Source organism: Dipodomys spectabilis, unplaced genomic scaffold (genome assembly GCF_019054845.1).
Source record: "Dipodomys spectabilis isolate Male_0828 unplaced genomic scaffold, ASM1905484v1 ptg000529l, whole genome shotgun sequence".
Lineage (NCBI taxonomy): Eukaryota > Metazoa > Chordata > Mammalia > Rodentia > Heteromyidae > Dipodomys > Dipodomys spectabilis.
This window is the reverse complement of record NW_024871206.1, coordinates 2,731,642-2,748,809: the sequence shown is the minus strand read 5'-3', so window position 1 is coordinate 2,748,809 and position 17,168 is coordinate 2,731,642. Positions and strand designations below refer to the sequence as shown.

Genomic DNA, 17,168 nt, shown 5'->3' with positions numbered 1-17,168 from the left:
AGAAAGTTGTACAGTGATGATATTGTCGTGTCAGAAATTTAAGCTAGTAAATTTCTTCTTAAAACCATAAACAAAAATGCCATGATATAATATAAGGGAACTCACTATTGAACATATGAGTTTTAAGAGCTTTCTAATAGATCCATTATTTGTTACCCAACATCTGTATAATGCAGTAGTAAAATAGAAGTCCTTTGTAGGAATACATAATTACCTTGTTTTTAAAGACACTTGTTTTCATCTAAAAAAGTAGGCCTCTCTATTGTCTTCATGTGATTTTGATGATTGAAGGTGCTTAATGAGAAGTCAAAGTTTATTACTAACCCTTTGCTATCAATTACCTCTCACCTTTTCTTCTTGGAACATATAATGATAAAAGCAATAGTTCAGAATCAGCAAGCAATAGTTCAGATTCACACTTCCAGTGCAAGTGGATCACCAGTAATTAATCCTTGATACCATTTTCCACAAAGTTTTGTCCCAGATACAATCGGCCTGCCTTCTCTAGCTGCTTTCCTAGCCTGGACCTATTCCTTCACTTTACAGGAAAAGTGTGACTTAACTGATTTCAGTCAGATCTGTTACTAGAATTTTCAGAGATTTAGATTCTTGTCTGTAATTTGGTCAAAGCTATGTCTCTATATGTAGGCTATTAAAAATGTATGTTCTAATTTCAATAAATACATAAATTCAATTTCCATCTCTTGTAAAAAATAAAACTGTTTGCTCTATAAATTGATCAGAGGGATGGATTTTGTGGCTAGCTAGGTCATCGCACATCTGTCTCTCTCTTTCTCTCTCCCTTTCATGGTTATCATAGATAATATGACTGCTCCATAATTATTCTAATTTATTTTGCTTTTATATTTTTGGTTGCATCATTTCACTTTCTGCTCTGCCATTTCCCAAATCATTTACATAGAAGGCATTATTTCATATTTTCTCATTCTTAGAATAAGCTGCACATGAAGACACCACTGGTCCTCATTTTCAGTCTATACCTTTGAATATGGAGGAAAACCTTTCCTCTGTTCTCTATCAATTCCCTACTCTCCAGTTAGTATAATTTAGAATAGTAAAAATGGAAAAAGAGAAAAAAAATCATGTTGAAATAACAGATGTAGAAATTTCACTGGATTTTTCTGACCAGTTCAACCAACGTGAACTATTGGGGAATACATGTGTACCTCATTCCCACTGGTAATCAATGTCTCTGGTTAGGCAATTCTGATGTAGACAAGGAAAAAAATGAAAAAGTGAGGAATGGTAACATTTGCAAAAAAAAATGGAGAAGTATTCAATCAAATTTTTGTTTGGGCTGCTGAAAATAATTGGCTTACAGAGACTACTTTCCAAAAAGAACACTCATGTGAATACTAGGGATGATGATGAGTATACCTCTCTTCATCAAGAAGCCTACAGTGGACACTTTGACATTGTCCATGAATTGGTGGCTCAAGGCAGAATTCATGCAATAACTGTGAATGGCTGGGCACCCCTGCACAGTGCTTATATGTGGAATAATACCAGAGTGGCTTCTTTCTTAGTTCATCATGATGCAGATACCACTGCCCAAACTAAAGTCCTCTTGACCCCCTTGCATCTTGCTGGTTGAAATAGAAATAGCAAAGATATGCTCGATCTCCTTCTATTGAAGCATTATATGAAACCAGGTCTGAAGAACTTGGAAGAAGCTGCATTTGATATTGCCAAAAGGATAAATATGTATCACTACCTCTTTGAAGTTGTGGAAGGCTGTAAAAATTGTTCTCCTAAGTCATAATGGTTTGGTTAAGTTTCTGAAATTTTAAAAATGCCAATCCATCTTTGTGTCCGTACAAAATATTTTCACAATACAAAGCAACGGCAATATCTTACTTTAAAAATTCATGATTCCATCGTATTTTTCAAGTGAATTGCCTGACGTTGATGTCAAAATATATTCAAGATTTGTTTGTATACATCTATAATGATTTCTGCCGAGTTTGTGATTTTTTAAATCAGAAATCATTTTAACTTATCTGTTGAAATGAGTAGTACAGAAACTAAAGATATTTCTGGTGCTTGTCTGAAAAAAGTATATTTTAAAATAATCTGTATTTTGTTTGTACAATGTCCAAAATGTATTTCATTTGTTCCTGAATATAATACTTTGAATTCTACATTGTTTTATGATAAATCGGTTCATTATTAAATGTGTTATTTCAGATAGCATTCCATATAGAAACAGATTAATATTCCTTTTTATTCTAGACCTATATAGTATTTTATTTCTTTGGGATAAAATGACAATGATATCTAATTTGAGAAGTTTTGTAAAGATTATGCTATGTAAAGGCCTTTCTAAGTTGAGGATTTAGTACACTGATGTCAAACTAACTTTCAGATCAATGAATTACATTTATTGTTACATTTGCATTTGTGTAATCAATTTTTTAATAACTGTTTTTAATTTCTTGCATCTGAAGAATGAAAAATATGGAATACTTCACACATTTTTATATCATGCTTGTGCAAGTGCCATGTTAATCTCTATATTGTAATTTGGGTAAACGGGCTGCTGAAGCATGTAGTATCCTCTAAATTTAAGTAGTTAATGATGCAGTCTTTATACAGGCATATATCCTTGATTAACTCTTTGTAACTAGGAAACCTTATTGTTCCTAAAAATGCTATTGATCTTACTTCTCTAAAATTCTGTGTATATTGGAAAAAAACTTATATTGTTTGGTCGATTGCTCACATTTGCAATTTTTTTGTCAATGACTATTTTAAATATTTTTCATTTTAAATTTGATCATACTTTGAAGCCTTTATAGTTAGGTCCAAAGGTGATCCTTTTCAAGTACTTATTTATCAACTGAGTTAGCTTTGTGGAGCTAATGGCTTCAAATTAAGCCTTGCTTAAGAGTTACTTCTAAACTTCTGCAGCTTAAAAGTTCCTAAATGAGGTCATACTGGCACAAATGTTTACCTGACCCTTTACTATTCTTTCATGTAGCAACAGTCCAATCAGAATATCTTACCCTGACAGCCTAGATTTTCTTATTGGAACAAAACTAATCTTAGTTAAAAGAGATCATAGAGAGATGAACAGTTAAGATAAAATCGTTTAGACTAGAAGGTATTTTATCAAAAAAATAATTGTTTTTATACCTAACATTTCAAAAGTGGCTAAAGCCAAAAAGGTGAAAAAATTTTCACATGCATGATTACTACTAATGTCCTGGCTAGCTACCATCCAACCAGGAAGGAATTTACACTACTGCCTTTCATTCACCAAATATTTTCATAGTTACAAGAGAAATCTATATGTTTCTCCTCCATATAAGGCCTTAAATTGGTAATGTTTTAATCACAGTGTTTGCTCTTGCCTCTAGGCTGTAAATCTACAAATGGTAAAGCTTTAGGTCCAACTCTACCAAACACTGAGGTAGAAATAATGGAATAATACATTAAAACACAGTTGCCTTTGATACCCTAACCATAACAAAACATTGCAAAACAAAACATGTGCCTTTTTCTTATATTATATATAGTTATATATTTTATATTTATACATGCTGATATTTTATTTCACACATTGAAACTTACTAGAATTAATTGATAATTTGAAAAATAAATAGATATATATTACAATAAATAGATTGGAATATAAATAATTAGGTTTAGAATATACGTATTAGAATATGAAAAGTATCAATGCAATGTCTTCTGTATAAACTTGTGATACGTTCTAAGTGTTCTTGGTCTTCAGAATTCACATTGTAAAAAAAAAATGTTATTTTCCTCTAATCTGTAAAGGAATTTACTCTGCTGCTCTGTTATTATTTTAACTCACTGGTTTCAAAATGTTTTTCTCCATATTTCTGAAGCATTCCTACTGATTTTATGCAAATTTTGCTGATACGATGTCTAAAAGGTATTATTCTTCTGCAAGACACACATATCCTAGGATCCCAGGTCTCAGTTATACGCATCATCAAGTAACAAGGGCAAGACTTCTAATTGAGGCCCATGCAACATGCCCACAGAAAGTAATTGAAAATCCATCTCAATTCCTGACGACACTGGAATTAGCAGTAAGCAATTGTGAAATGCAAGGCAATTTAAAATGAAATATGAGATCACAAAATCTGAAAGAAAGTACAGTAATTCAAACTTTCAATTTACAAATGACCAGCCCATATGAGTGAACAAGATCACAAATGTCACAAATTATTTTTAATACTCCTCTCCTAATAATTACTTAAAAATTTCAGTCCAACGTAAGTAGGCCAAAAAGTAGTTCCTAGAATGATAGATTCATAATTGGACTACCAAGGTTAGGAAAATTTGACTTACAGGTCAAATATAATTCACAAAAACATTAATTGAGAAGATCGTTAATGCTTCAAAATACTGGTACTTCAGTAAAACTTGGTTCTGTAGTATATAAATGTTATCATTCACAAACAAATGATAACCTATTTTTAATCTCCTGAAAACAGATTCCTATTCAAATAATCTTTTAAAATCATATTCACCAAAGTAACAATTGACAAGTTGATGATAATTAGTGACATTACAATCATTTCAAGTTTAGGGTGCAAGTTACAATAGAGTTGATTTATTTACCCAGCACTAATGCCAAACAGGTTCAACCATTCATTAAAGTGTAGAAATAGTACCACCCACCATTTGTGTTGTTCAGTAGGTGCCTTCCAGGAATGTGTTAAATAGATCAACCTCCCATAATTCAAACTCAAACACTAGCTAATAAAGTAAATTTCATCACTTAATAAGGCACATTTTAAAAAGTCACAAATAGTTGCCTTATCATATGTTGTTTTATGTTTTCCCTATCTGTCTAACATAGTAAGAAATATGACTTAAAGTCATGAATATGAGTACTCATCAGAGATGTGACAAACATAAAATCTGTCTTCTATTTCTCTCATATTCCTCTATAGTAGTAAATCATAGTAGTTTTCTTCTTTTTCCAAAACTTATAGGTAGTAGAAAATATTATCCCATGTAAAATAAAATAATCACAAGCCTTTTTACAAAGCCATTTCTAAAATTTGGTAGTTAGGAATATATTCTAAGCCATTTTTAAACTTTCTTGTTGACTAAAGATTAATCTTCCAAATGGATTAGAATAAAATCATGTCTTGGTGCTTCACGACTCCAGTCTTGCAAATTGTTATTGCAGATGAATGAATTGTGGAAATATAAACTGACATCAGTTCAAGTATAAGCAGAATTGAAACTCCATGGAATGTATATAAACCTTTCAACTTATTAACAGACAGTTTAACAGAATGACTATCAGGAAGTTGAAACCAGAGAAGAAAGACATAGAATGAATGAAAAATGGAACGAGGGGCAAGTACAGCTAGAATACTCAATGTACACATATGATAAAGGAAGTAGTAAATCTGAAATAAATCTTGGAGAAGGGGTTGGCTGAGAATGATAGAAGGAGTCACTCTGATCCAGGAATATTGGACAATTTGATGGACATATTTATTGTAATACACTTGCACAACCTTTTGAGATTTAGTTTCAAAACACGAAACAAAAACACACAAAAAACACAAACAAACAGCAATCTCTAGAGAGGATGAATATGACGTCTCAAAAATTTAAATAGTTAATGAAGGGTAGTCTTGGGAAAAGCAAGCAAAGTTGTTCAAAGAGGGCAGTTTGGGGTATCAGAGAATTTTGAATAGATTTAAATAGATTGTCTAAAGTTAAGAATCACCAACATCTGCTGTAAATATTTTCTACTGTGAGTTCTCTTTGCCTGCAATGGATACTCCAGTGCTCAGCAGGCTTGATAGCTTGTGAAGATAGAATGGAAGAAACAAATCAAGAACCCATTACTCCACTGGAGACAGAAGAGTCCTTTATGTTTTCTCTCCTCTCTCTTCACTACTCTTTCTTCATCCTTTTAAGTCAAGTGATTTTGAATTATATATTTCATTCTTTGTTCTGGCAAAATAATTAGCCAAAATAATTTACTAAATATTATTTGCCATTTTTTTCTACCATGCTGTTTACTTATCCAAGAGAGTCCATTAAACTTCACTCTTGCATTTGGTTGCCACGAAAACCTAACATCTATGTTAATGAGGACAAACTCTAATGTAAAACTTTGTCTCCATAAAACCAGTCCAAGAAGCTGTGATCACAAAAATTTAGCTATACTTTTTTTCTTTTACCTTGAAAGTCTTCTTGTGTCTAAAGGGTCACAAAATAATTACTCCCCCACTTTTTTTTCAATCACTTCTAACCTAAAAGATATATTTTGCTAACAAGGTGCTTAGAGGATGTATACTCCACTTTAATCTTCTCTCGTAAGACTCTCCTTAGATAACATACCAGGAGCAAAGTTATTCTTTCCAAAATGATTTCAATAGATTACATTCTCTTGGTCTTGCTTTTGCTCAACAAGATGTATGGAGAAAAATAGAGTTAAATCACACATACCTTGCATAACAATGTCTGTTACAAAGGACAATACTTCTTTGTCCTAGTTCTATGTCCTCCTCATAGTTCTTGCTTGATTTCCAATTAATCATAACTTCTTGGCTGCAAGTCTAGTGAAGCTGAAGGAGTATAAGGCATCCCCCACTGCTACATCTTCATGGTTTCTCTTTTTAAACTCTTTTATTTGGTTGTGGATTTATGTTCATGTCTTCATTCAATCTGTTCTGCATTGTAGTGAGACAAATAGGCTCTGTAAAATCACTTTAGGTAGCAAATATATTAACAAAATCTATATCAAAAAGTTTTGGAATCCCTCTACTGCTGAAGCCAATACGCTTAGCTAGGGCTTCTAAGAACACCTTTTATTACCTTTTCAATTTGCTCAATTCTTTTCTGATCCCAAAACTTTTTGGCTAATGTAATAAGAGAAGTCTTCACTATCTCATGTTAATAAGGATATTATATTTTGTGAGCTACTTAGAAATGTGAAACCATTGGTTTGAGGTATCCAATCAGATATTTTTTTTTGTTTCAGTGCTTCACATGCAAAGACATTGTGTAAAGTATTATAAACAGAAATGTGTATACCCAATACCTTCTTTCATTGTTGAGGGCACTTTCTCTCTAAATATTTTGACCCAAATTATCTTTTTCAGAGAATTACTGTTTGGTAATTAAAGTCAATTCACAAATTTTGATGTCTTTTTTTTTTTTAAGAAGTTTGAATTTAAATTCCACTACAACCTTGTTTCACACAGTGAGATTATATGTCCTGGGTAAGGATAATTCTCAAGGGAACCTACAGGATTAATAGCAAGGTTTATGAGGTTTGTTTTTTTAGTGTGAAAATGAGCCATCTTCACCCACATTGCTCCCTCTCAGCTAAGTCTCCATGGATTTCTTTGCATGAAAGCCTATTTTCCCAGGCAATTTTAAATTTCGTTAATAGGCTAAGTTGTTAAAAAGTTTGAACAATTAAAATTTACCTGACATAATTTTAAAACTCTTTTGAAATTTGTTTATCAGAATCGCGAATTTACCAATTCTAATTCCAACTTTACCATCAAAAACTGTTAACATGCTGTTTTCATGGTATAGTGTCCATGAAACTATTATTTTCCAATGTCTTTGTTATGCATATATATGACTATATAAGCTGATGCTGAGCAAAATGAACTGCAAGATATGGAAACAGATTTTTATGAGCGGTTTGTGTTTTTAATGTACTATGTGATTTCTATTTTCTTTGGGTTTTTTCCCCTATGGTTTGTCCCCGCCTGTATTTGATTTTGGTACCCTGTGTATTGTGTATACATTTACCTTAATTAGGGAAGGAAAGAGGAACAACAAAATGGTGAGACAAAGGACAAAGTGTAAACCAATGAAATAGCAATACTCATAAGACAATATGTTGGAAATGTACATTAGAACTTTTGAGGAGTATTGAGGTGAAGGACAACTGTGAGAAAAAATGAAAGAGGGGTTAACATCTTTGAAAAGTTATGTATTAACTACCTTAAAATTACTGTAATCCCACTGTACATCACTTTGACAATAAAACTAATTAAAAAAATAAGTTGCATGAAAAAATTTCACTGTATTGGTATAGTAAATATTATTCTTTATGTAGTAACTTTTAAAAAATTAATACTATTTTGCATCTAATTTGAATTAATTAAACGTTTTTAATCAGAGGACCATCAACTTGAATCCAACTAGTCAATATTTTCACTATATACTTGACAATATTTTGAAAAAAGAATCAATTTAGTACTTTCTCATACTCAAACCAAAAACAGTTTAATTGTATGGAAACCCATAACTTTAAAAGTAAATAAGTTGTTAAGAGGAGAGAATATATGTGTTCTTCAAAATTCCGATGACTGATAACTACTCATTTTCAAATTCTGAACATTCCATACCTGAGGGCATGTTATGAAATTCTGCAATAGATGCAGTTTCCAGTGGGGTGTTACAGATTGAGAAATCAACAGAAAAATAGCCACATCTTAGTAGAGGATAAAACTATGATGCACCTGTAATAATTAATTCTTCAAGAATAAGCAATTGTTTATCAGAGTAAGTTAATATTTCTATGACCATCAATCCTAAGATTTATGCCATAAAGTCATCCTAGCCCAACAGTTTCCAACTTGTAGGGTACACCTCAAAATTCCCTTTATTCATATCACGAATAGCTTATCTCTATTGTGAAAAAAATACTACACCTCTGCTAATGTGATGCCCTCCATGTTCTGGAAAGAACACCACAATAAACTGGGTTACATCATGTGCCCCCACTGGTATTATTGAGATCAGAACACTTGCAAATATTATTTATACTTATGCTTTTTAACTATCATAGATATTTAAGATGGTAAGATCGGAAGATTACAGTTCAAAACCCACCCAGGGAGGACGGTTCCCTAGATACTTATCTCCAAGAAACTTCTTTAAAAAGCCAGAAATAAGTGGCACTGAAGTTGAAGTGGTATGGCATGAGCCTTGAGGATAAACAGGCTCAGAGACAGTGTCCAGGCCCAGAGTTCAAGCCTTATGACAAATCAATAAAACAAAAACAAAAGTGAAAACAAACCCCAAACCTAGCAATTTTCTCATTGTACACAGAGGCACATAATTTAGGAAATTGCTTTCTGTGTTACATACAGGTAGAAAAAAGAAGATGTCATACAATGATACTCTTCATACCATGTTACACCAAAGCCTCAAAAATTGCTATTTTCTAAATTAACATCATCTATATGTTGACAACTCTGTCTACATTATTCACAGTATCATGTTATACATGAACTGTTGGAATTATCTATTAAGTTCTAATTATAACTCTCTTGAAAGAATATTCTAGGCAACTAGAATGCAAGACTCATTTGTAAATTTGTCAATTAAACCCTCTACTTAAAAAGAATTTTGTAGTATCTTATAGAATATGAAAATAAAAACAAAACAAAAACATTTATTTTAAATCTAAATTCTAATTTAGCAATACCTATAAAGACATACATTAGACAAACTTTGCTTTTTCTCTGTGCTTAAGCTTGTGTAATCCTTCATCAATTCTTTGGAATCTAACAGGATTATGATAACTTTGGATGAGAATTTTGGATGGGAATCAAGAGCCATTTTGCATCTAGAAATGTTCTGTAATGAAGACAGCATTTGAAACACAACTGAGGATTATATATGAGTTCCATTGTAATTGGGACCTTGACTTCTCAAAACATAGTGACAACATTAGCTCAAACTTCCAACTGTGTATTCCTTTCTTGTTTGGTTTGTTGTATTAAGACAAAATTATACTACCTAGTCCAGGGAAGGTATCACTATGTAATTCCACTCTCTAATCTCCTGTCAGTCTGAGTGCTAGAATTGTAGCCTTGTATAACATTGCCCTGCCATGGTTTCTTGGTTTATTTAATCTAGATACAGACTAGCAATTCTGAACTTCTCCAGTGATATTATCCACTAGACTTCTCAGACTGTTCATGTACTATTTTCAAAGATGTTCTAACATTTGACACAGGATATGAACATTTTCAAATGCACCTACGGGTTCTCTGATTCATTCCTCCATGTATCCAATCCCTTTAATATTCATTATTTGACTCTCTTACTATCTCTAGCTTACCTATTTAATATTCTCAAACTTTTTTGAAGAAAGGTCACTTGTGGATTTTCTAATTTTAAAAATTATCACTTGATTCTAGTCTTACTCAGGACATATTTTCTATTGCTTTCTAAATTTTCTACATATTCTTAGAGTTGTATCATTTGTGTATTTGTGTGTGCATATTTAAGTGCTTCTGTGTTTATGATTATGTTTGTATGTATGTATGCAAAAGCCTCAAGCTCTTATTTATCAATCTTGCTCATGACTGGTTTTCCATGACCTGAGCCATTCTTCCAATCCAGCTTTTGGCTGGTTAATTATGGATAGTGTCTCAAAAATTTTCTACCCAGGCAGGATGCAAACTGAACTTCCCAGACTCCTTTATATTCATAGGTTTTATTTATCGAGTAGAATCAGCTTTTAAACTACAAACATTTTTGTGAGTGTAAAGTCGAAGTTGTAGCCCAGATTTTTAACTCCAGAATTCATATAAAGATAGATGAATGTACAAAATTACATATGCTGAGTGTACACTGTTAGAAATGTGATCCTAAGCAGGGTGGTGGTGAGATCGGAGGATTGGGGTTCAAAGCCAGCCCAGGTAGGAAAGTCCCAGAGACTCTTTTCTCCAATTAACTGCAAGAAAAGTGAAAGTGGCACTGTGGTTCAAGTGGTAGAGCATTAGCCTTGAGCGGAATAGCAGAGGGAAAGTGCCCAGGTCCAGATTTCAAGTGCCAAGACCACCACCAAAATAAATATATAAGCAAAGGAAAGAAAAAGAAATGTCATCTTAGTCACCAGTTCATTGCTAGTATATTCCCTACTCTCTCATGATGGACTTTTTTCCCCAGTTAGTCCATACTCATGTCTGACTTTTTTTGGAAGCAGAATTATACTTCCATTGTTCTTTCTACAAAGTTGCTTGATTAGCAAGCATGATTTACAAAGGGAGTGCCTTCAGAATTCGTGTTCCACGTAGGAGTAATGCTTTCTCTATATCACTCCCATAAATCTACATACTAGACTTGGCTTTATTGTTTCAATGTTCTTATTTGTAGAGTCTTTTTATAGTATATTGAACCCTTATACTTAAAAACAGAACTTCTCTTTCTCCTATTATTGCTATTGTTTTCCTTACTGTTAATGCATGTACACTTGGGAAGTAATGCGCAGCACATACACTCACAAAAAGAATAACCTGAGAACCTTCTTCCCATTTAAAACTCACCTTAATTTACAGAGAACTTACAAAGTTTGAACTCAATGTAGTCATTGATAATGTATTTAAAAGCAACATAAATTTCATATTTTCTCTTTACTAAGTTGTCTCTGAAACACGTGTTACCTCAGGTCCAAAGGTGTCCTTGTGTTATTTCAATGAACCCAGAAAACTTTCATCATACCTCAGGCAGCACCATCGATTGTTAGTGGAAATAACTGCTACTGGATGTGGAAACTCCCAGGAGAGGAAATGAACATAGAGGAATGACAACGTTCATGTTAACTTGTGCTTTCCTTTCAATGTACAAGAAAGAATCCCAAGGCTTGAAGGAAACTCTGTCCCTGACTTTTTCGAGTGTGTTCTATACTCATATAAAACTTTTCTGTAAACTTCTAGTTGAGAGTATTACAAAAAGAAATAATGTGCCATTTGAAGGCCAAAATAGAACAAAAGGAAATAACGTTGCTTAAAAATTGTACTACAGCAAAGAAACAAAGAGATGGAGGTTTTAAAGTGTCTTATGGATGGATATTTCATCCCTGAGATGATTCTCTTTTTGCAGAAGACAGTTATCAATTCCTTTCGTCTGATCCTGAGTTCTCCAGAGCAATAAGGATTACAAAAAAGCAGGATCCAGTGACTATGAAAAGCAAAAGTGCCTCTTCTCATACTAGTGCTCCTTTAAGGAGGGTCCCAAAGAAATATTTGGGGTTTTTGTTTGTTTGGATTGTGCTGATAATGGGACTTTACCCAGAGGTTGGACCCTGATCCTGAATAGTTGTCTTTCCTGCCCACCTGCCCCCAAAGCAAGTACACTACTGCTTGAGCCAAAACTCTACTTTTGTTTTTTGGTGTTTAATTACAGATAAGAATTTGACAGACTCTCCTGCCTGGGTTGGCTTTGAACTAAGATAGTAAGACAGCTAAGTGATATCAAATGTATGGACTTTTCATTTGAAACAAGAAATATTAGATGAAGTTTACTGTAAACCTAATATTTGACAATTTTTAAAATAAAAGACTATGTCCAGCAAAAAGGCCATAACTTAAGTAACACAGCAAAAAATAATTTTGGAATTATTTTTTCTGCTTGGGAAGTTAATTGATCTTGTTCCTTTCGGGGAAACTTAAAGTCATATTTCGCTTTTTTTGTTGGTTGTGGGGCTTGAACTCTGATCCTGGGTGCTGTCCCTAAGCTCTTCATCTCAAGTTGAGCAATCTACCACTTTAGCTAAAGTACCACTTCTGGGTTTCTGATGGACTTTCCAGACCAGGCTGGTTTGAACCACAATCCTCTAATCTCAACCTCCTGAGTAGCTAGGATTACAGGCATGAACCACCAGGACCAGGCTCATGTTTGCATTTATGTGCACTGAAAGACACTATGTAGCCAAAGAATGGAAATTTGAACAAAATGATACCAATGAGGCTTTTCAGAAAAATTGAGGTAGCAATGAATATGTCGTCCTTTTCCATGTTGTTACATTAATGACTCATGAGCTATTACATTAGCATCCTCTGCCATCTGTATAGGTGTATTTAGTATCAGGAAATGTTCATAGAGAAATATAGAAAGACTGAGATTTTTAGAAAGCAAAGGAGATCAGGTATGAAAGAACAGCATAGAAGGAGATACATTTATCACACAGAGATTAAGAACTAGCCTAAGAGATTTAGAATGCTAAAGGTAATGAGGAATAAGCCTAGCTGATAAATAGTTTTTCAATAACCAAAAATGGTTCTCTAGAACAGCTTCTGCTATATCTTAGTTACTATCATTTATTCCTTCCATCTGAAGTCATTCCTTCTCTTCTGTCACAATTGTAAATTAGTCTCTGCCTTTTGGTGTCATGACTGACCAAAAAGATTTCCAAATCTCACTTAGACTACCCTTGTCTTTGTGATTAGCAGTGACCACACAAAATCCTGGTATGTTTGAATTACCAGAATTAGCCTTCACCTGACATCTAAGCACATTCCTGACATTAATTGCTGTGACCTAATGAACAAAACTTTTTTCAACACACTATCCTAATATAAATAAAGTACATGAATTAGAGACTATTTTCAGGTGTCAGAATGCAATTATATATTGCAAGAATGTGTTTTTTATTTTGCATTTACTAACCAAAAAAAAATTTTTGCCCTGACCCACAGAGCATTTCCAGAATGACAGGGCCACCTTGGGTTCCAGCCACATGGAGACGCTGGGCCACCTCCTCCAGCACCCATTCAACAAGTTCCTGTGTGAGAGAGAGAGAGGGAGAGAGAGAGAGAGAGAGAGAGAGAGAAAAAGAGAGAGAGAGAGAGAGTCAGAATTATACTTAATTCAGGTGCCTGTGGATCAGAATTCTAATCCTAACTACACAGGAGGCTGAGAAATGAGGATCATGGTTCATAGCCATCCCGGGCAGGAACGACTGTGAGATTTTATCTCCAAAGAACCACCCAAAAACTGGAAGTGGTACTGTGGGCTCAAGTGGTAGCCTTGAGCTGAAGAGCTTGGGGACAGCACCCAGGCCTAGAGTTCAAGCCCCACAACTGACAATAAGTGGACTCCCCACCAAAAGAAGTGGAGTAAATAGCACCCATTGTCCTAGGGAGCATGGTAGAGAAGTCAGTCTGAGCTTCCTGTGAAGTTGAGGTCCTAAGTAGGTCACCTGGCTTCTCTGTGCCTCGATTTCCCCAGCTGTAAAACTCAACAGACTGAAGGATCCCCTGCCTTATGGGGATAGGTTAATGATGAAAGAGAACCATGTTTTGTTTCATAATACCCACCTGTTGCATGATTAATAACTGGCCCCACCTCAGCCCTTTCTGGTATCTTCCTGTCATATGCTCACAGAATTACCAAGAACCTTATCTGAAGGCTGCTCCCTCTGTGCCTAGCCATGCTCTAGAGATCCCTCTATATAAATCTATTGTTTCCTGACAACTCTCCTGTGAGGAGACTGAGGTCTGATGGTTGAGGCCCTAACCAGAAGTTCACCTGTGGCCAAGAATTGACTGCTGTGTACTAAGATTTTGGGATAATACATCTAAACCGATGAATGAGCATGGTGCTACATGTCTACCATCCCAACTACAGAGGACCTACCTGTCACACATAGGAGGACTCTGATCTAGCCCAGCCTGAGCATATATTGAGTCTCTATTTCAGAAATGCCGGACAGAAAGGTGGTTCCTCAGAGCCAAGGAGAGGAAACAAGCAGGGTGTCAGGGTGCCCACAGAAGGGTGTCTGACCCGGGTGGGGGTGGTTTTGGGGCAGCCACTTGCCTGTGCTGCTGGAAGAAGCTGTTGGCGTCTGTTCCAGGTGGGGCAATCAGCAATGGCAGCGGCATTATGGATACATGGGCCCAGAGCAGAAGACCAGGGGCAGAGACCTGTTTGGGGCCTTAGGCCAGCAGGCAGGGAGCCATCATCTGAGGATTAAAACCTGGCACCACTTCATGAAGGTAGGGACTGGGCCAGGAGGTGGGCTGGCGCATCAATTTCCTACTATACTCCCAAGTCACATCGAGTCTCTTGCTCATCACTCAGCCATCTCTACCTTCCTCCACTGCTGGTAGTGGTGTAAACTAAAAGAGGGTATCTAGGTGCTAATGGGAAGCCTGGAATGTGGAGAGGGCCACCATTCTTGTATCCCATTGATCAGAAAGAAACATGAAAGAATGGGGGTGTGGCCAGAATCATGTGATGCCAGCAGCATGGGCAGAGTCAAGATGACAGCGGGTCCTCCAGCCCTTTGCGATGGAACTCTGTCCAATTCAATTGGGGAAAAGAAGGTGACCTGCTTTAGCTGGATGGCTGCACAGATAGTTGTTTATGTCTGTTTGTTGCCAGTCCTGGACCTTGAACTCAGGATCTGGGCACAGTCTGTGAGTCGTTTTTTCTCAAGGCTCACCCTCCACACTGAAGCCACAGGACTTCTGGCTTTGTTGGCACGGAAGTTTGTCAGGGGTCTCAAGGACTTTCCTGCTTAGGGTGACTTTGGCCATGATCTTCACATCACAGCCTTGTAAGTATCAAGTAGGAGTGCTGAAAGCCACTGGTGCCTGCCTCATCATTGGTCTTGCTGATGTTCTTGGACAGACATGTGAGTTCCATATCCATGGGTCGAAGTGGTGGGAGCTGGAGTCCACAGTTCTTATCCTGGTCCTGCCACCTCCAAATGGCAGGAGATCCTAAGAAACTTGTTCCTATCCATATAATTAACAATGGAATGTGATATATGTCATGATTTAATGCGCAGTTCTTTTATGATTCTAGGATAAAATTATACACAATTATATTATAGGACACTGATCGATTTTAGTTAATATTTTATGAAGCATTTAAACAATCACATTCATAAAATGGAGGTATAATGAAATACCTATGAATTGGGCCTCACATAATATAAAGGTGCCATTTTTTATGCCAGGACTGGGATTTGAACTCATGGTCTGGGTAACTCTGTTGCACTGTGTGGGAAGGGAAAGCTTGCCTCCCTGAAGTCAAGAAATTCAAGTATTTTCCTTATGCCTGAAATTGATCCCCACGACTAGAAAATATCCTATTCATGTACAATTTATACATATGATTTATATTTATATACATATGTTGACTCCATATTGTGTTAAGTATAGCTATTTTATTTTTTGTTTTATTCATGTATTGAACGTTTATGTTATTGACTATTATGGCACATAGAACATTGATTACATTGATTAAATGGGATATAGGTCTACATATGTATTCTACTTCATACCTGACACCGAGGACATTCACAGAAAAAGAAAACATGTGTCACCATCAGCTTCTTACTCCAGGATTCATGGCTTGGGAGTGCTGGCATCTGAATTCATGGCCTACAAGGCCAAACTTATGAATGGGTGAGTGTCATCACGCCATCCTGGGGCAAATTGAGTGGACAGGCAGAACCTGAGATTGTGCCACAGGTGTTAACAAAATAAGAACAGATTGACATTCAGATGGCAGTATGCTAATAAATATATATTTTATAGAGAACCAGAGATGTCTATACATTAGTAAGTTATATAGACTACATTCCTACCAATTCCTGGGTATTTATAATGCCTCCATATAATTGTTATTGTTTTCATCCTTAAACTATTAATGAAATCAATCAGTGTCCTGAAGTTATTGTGTTACTGTAATTAATAATATTCTTTTTATGCTTCATAAATAATAAATAAAATCAATCAGTCTCCTGAAATTATGCAGCCTAATTTTATTTTATTTTATTATATATATATATATATATATATATATATATTTCACTCTGAAAATTCTGTACAGAGGGGTTACAATTACATGGGCAAGATTATGAGTACATTACTTATCAAGCATTGTAGCCTCCTCCTTTGTTTCCCCTTCACATCCCTTCCCATCCTCCTCCCCGCCCCCACCCAATCCTTCCACCCCTCCTCCCCCACCAAAGTTGTAATGTTCATTTACGACATTGTACATCTCATTGTTGCAAGGGTTCCATCTGTATCCCTACTTAAACGATTTGTTTTTCCCCTTCCCCTCCACAGATTATACCGACACCAAATACAGTGAAAGCAGGGGTTATACTGTGGGGGAGGGACATACAAAGCAACAAAGGAATAATCTTATAAATGTGTTAGAGACAATTGCATGAAAGAAAAAGAAAACATTTGCATACATATCTTAGGGTTCATTTCCCTAACATCATCTTATCTGATCTTTTCTGCTTGATTCAGACATATATAAGATATTGCAAATAAGGGAAACCATTTGACCTATGTTTCTTTGGGCCTGGCTTACTTCACGTAATATAATTTTTTCCAAGCGTTTCTATTTCCTAACGAATGGGG

At 35.3% G+C, this 17,168-nt stretch overlaps 1 pseudogene; it reads right to left on the bottom strand.

Moving 5' to 3' along the window:
- Window positions 1-2,472: 2,472 nt before the first annotated feature.
- Window positions 2,473-2,569, bottom strand: LOC122099699 (annotated as a pseudogene).
- Between the last annotated feature and the right edge of the window lie 14,599 nt (window positions 2,570-17,168).